Source organism: Vitis vinifera, chromosome 1, assembly GCF_030704535.1.
Source record: "Vitis vinifera cultivar Pinot Noir 40024 chromosome 1, ASM3070453v1".
In the NCBI taxonomy this organism is placed as follows: domain Eukaryota; kingdom Viridiplantae; phylum Streptophyta; class Magnoliopsida; order Vitales; family Vitaceae; genus Vitis; species Vitis vinifera.
In genome coordinates this window covers 24,936,889-24,940,652 of record NC_081805.1, presented here as the reverse complement: position 1 = coordinate 24,940,652, position 3,764 = coordinate 24,936,889, and the positions used below count along the sequence as shown (strand labels likewise).

Genomic DNA, 3,764 nt, shown 5'->3' with positions numbered 1-3,764 from the left:
AGCTATCCCCGTTGTCATGTTTTTTCCTCAACTAAAAGCTCCATATGTGGTTGGGACAGCTGATAGTTGCTGCTATAAAGGTGTGATATCTACATAATTTAATACTATATAGTACTTATGGACATGGCCTTTTGTCAGCCGCAACTATAGGGCTTCATAATTTATTCTCTTGACACAACTTATGTTGGCCACAGCTGAAGTCTTGAATTTTTTTTTCAAATATTTTAATTAAAATTCTCATTTCAAAATTGAAAAGGTCCTACCACTTTTTCCGGTATATATTTTCTATTACATATATAAAACTTTAGTTGAAGCAACAAATTTTAATTTCCAATATATATATATATATATATATATATATATATATATATATATATATATATATCCAAACTGCATAATCAAATAATAATCCCCAATTCAAACTTCTACTGCCAAAGATGAAAGAACAAGGAAACTTCAATAAAAATAAAAAAAATAAAAAAAATCTCCTCCAATACTAAACTCTAACTAAAATTCACGGCCTTCAAAGACTGATCTGTTACCGTAGCCTTTGAACTCGCCAAATACCATGATAAACCCCTTTCTTGAAACAACCATACTTTGAGATGACTTAAAAAAATCAAATTAAATAAACTGCACCAAACTCAAACAAAGTTTGGTTTCTTTCTTGGGTTTCAATTTCTAGTTCCTTATCCTCGTACTATCTTTCCTTAACAAAGTTCATTTTTTTCCTATCAAAATGAGAGAAGATCAAAGTTGAGACAAATTTAGCCTCAAAGCAGAAAAAGAGTGAAAAGCTATGCCTAACTAATCAAAAACCATGCTTCCATATCACATAATTAGAACTCCACAACGATCAACCAAAAGCGGAAAATTCCACTACCTTGTCCCTTCCAAGGGCAGCATAGTGTTGTAAGCCATTGCACGAGCCATCCTTGAAAAAGATAGAACAATACAATCTCAGATTAAGTTTTGGACAAACAAATGACCTGAATCTAAGCATTTAATATGAAAACAAAAGTAAAGTCAGGGAAATATCTGTTATCCTCTCAAGCCTACTTCAATAGGATAGCGCAAACATAAGGTAGTGCTATGAAAGAAGTGGTAGATCCATTATTTCTGCTCCGCAACAAATGGGGTACTCTGAAGGGTCTGAACAATCATGTGACTGTCATTTTCCATGTGTAAATGCAGAAGAACTATATAGTTACCTGGAGGATTTTATACAAAATACACAAGGCAACAAATGATATGCCTATGCTTAGAACATAATTCCAATAAAAACTAGTTCTAAGATTTCTTATTTATTGTGGAGTTGGGTGGAGTAGGAGGGAGGTGGGATTAATTTGATTTCACTCGGTAGTAAACATTTCTCAGTTTGAATGTGACCATGATGAGAATGAAGTACCTGGTGGACAGGCATGTGTGAAATAGTAGTCTATGGAGAGGAGCTTCTTAATGCTTCTGAGAGATTAATACATGCAGCCAAGCATTGGAAAGGATCCTCAGCAGACAACCACCAACGTCTTCCTTCCAGAGGTCTGTCTGTGGAATCAAATATATCTTCTAAATGATTCTCAATAAATGCTACCCAACCCTCGTATGATAACTTGTCCAGTCGACCAGCATATAAATTTTCTAAATGTATATTCAGCCAATGTAAGCCTGACTTCCCGAGAAGGCGTCCCTCTGCAAACTCCAGGATACCTCAACACAAATCAGAGTTTGAGATGGTTTAAATATGGGTGCATAGGGTGGGCAAATCAAGTGTAACAGATGTCAAGAATATGATGGAATGATAAATTGTTTAAATGCCCAAAAAACTTCAGAAATGGTGCTCTAACTCTCTATCAAGCAAGCCTCTTATGGGACAATGCCCTAGTTATTCATTGGGACTTCTATCACCTATCAGATGAATTCGGAGATACTAAGAGACTTCCTGACTAGTTAACAGAACTAGAAGGTAATAATTACTTATCTTAATATAAGAGACAAGATGAAATCAATACAGAATTACTCATGATTTTCCATCACCAAATTTCTACCAGTCTAGTTCTTACTATATGAAAAGATAATACAATATGTGAAAATAGAATATCATAAAGAACTCGTTTTCTCATCATTAGAGAAAAGAAAAAAAAAACCCTTTGATTATACTCACAACTTTGAGAAAACTTCACCTGATTTCATACACCCAATATAAACTCAAGGCTTATTCAAATGGGTAGAGCAAGAACTGCTTCTAGAGTATCTGTATGAAAACGATGGCTAAGTCATCATGCTTTTGTAAATGTTTTAATTGTCAACATTTGAACCATTAAACATTATAAGAGAATTGCTCAGGCTATTAGCCTACCTATTAGTGGCCTTAATATCCCATTGTTGGCCTATTACCGAGTAACTTAAAGGTTTTGGGTAAGGTGGTGGTTTAACATTGACGTCTTAAGTTCGAATACACCCGAGGAAGCGTATTAAGACTATTGGGAAATTCTGGATTCAAACTTCACCCCATGTGGGTGCTAAGGCTATTAACTTAAGTATCAATCACTCAATATGCATTGTCTTGGATAAGGGGAAAGAAAGAAAGATTAGTTATGGCAAAAGTGATGCTAACATATGAGGTTCAATGTAATGCTCTCAAATGAAGAATAACATACTTTTTGTGCTAAGCATTTTAGTGCAGTTTAGCACATAAGTTATGTCAAAATTACTTTTTGAAGCAGCGAATCACAATATTACTTCTTGTTCCATTATTATGCAAACTATTGTCTCCCTTATTACAATAAAGACAAACTCCAAATTTCTGTAAACAGGAGTATAGAGGGTGCAGGGCAGGGCCTCTTGATGGTTTTCTGCTTTCCATTCAATTGAGCAATTTTAGAAAAATCCTAGAGAGACAAGATTTTAGATTCTCATAATTTGCACCTGTTAGCTCCAAGGCTTTTCAAATTGGTTGATGGAGTTTGCAAACTATTGAAAGATGACTATTGCAAACTGACAAAATAAACAAAACAATGAAAAAAGAATAGAAGAGAAATGGAAGTTCCCTAAAAGTTTTCATGTTAATAAGAGTTCAGGCTACAAGCCTCCTGCTTTTATCCCTTATATGCTTATAACATAAATGCCAATTTGTTAAGTGCCAACTGGGTCATTCTCTATGTAAATCATAGAAAGAGTAAAGAGAGAAACTTACAAAAAGAAGGGTATTCTACCAATTGGTATCCATGTCTTATGGATTGCATCTCTATTGTTCTTGTGGCCAAACTTTGTAATAGTTCCTACATCAGCTAAATGCTTTTTCTTAGGAGGAGTTCCTTATTTTCTGACAAGTTCTTTGAGACAAAATATTCCTACTGTGCTGCAAGTAACTCCATCTCAAAGGTTGCTAACTTCTTCTGCTGTTCCTATAAAATTGAAGAACCATAACCATGACCTCTAGATTATATTTTGTCTATTATAACAAAAACCCCAAAAAAAGAACCCCACATAAAGTATAGATATAATTTATTTACCTGTAATTTTCAGTGTCATTGGCTGATTACACCTAAAAACTATTAAACTGGTAAGTATAGATATTTACCTCAATTACTCTGAATGATTAATTTCAAAAAATGAAAATAGGTTGGTATCAACTCTGATTGTTTCAATAAAAGAAAAAAAAAACAGAAAGAAAGAAAGAAAAAAGCAAGAGCTTATGCACATCACCAGTTTATTTGGCATTGTAATGTAATGCTATAGAACATATACCATGATGGACTGATTCT

General features: G+C 34.0%; 1 long non-coding RNA gene across 1 annotated transcript; it reads right to left on the bottom strand.

The window, feature by feature from the left end:
- Positions 1 to 606: 606 nt before the first annotated feature.
- Positions 607 to 1,936, bottom strand: LOC109123345 (uncharacterized). Its single transcript, XR_002031071.2, has 2 exons — positions 1,409 to 1,936; positions 607 to 1,211 (listed from the first exon to the last, which is right to left on the bottom strand). It is a non-coding gene; the product is annotated as an uncharacterized LOC109123345 (long non-coding RNA).
- Between the last annotated feature and the right edge of the window lie 1,828 nt (positions 1,937 to 3,764).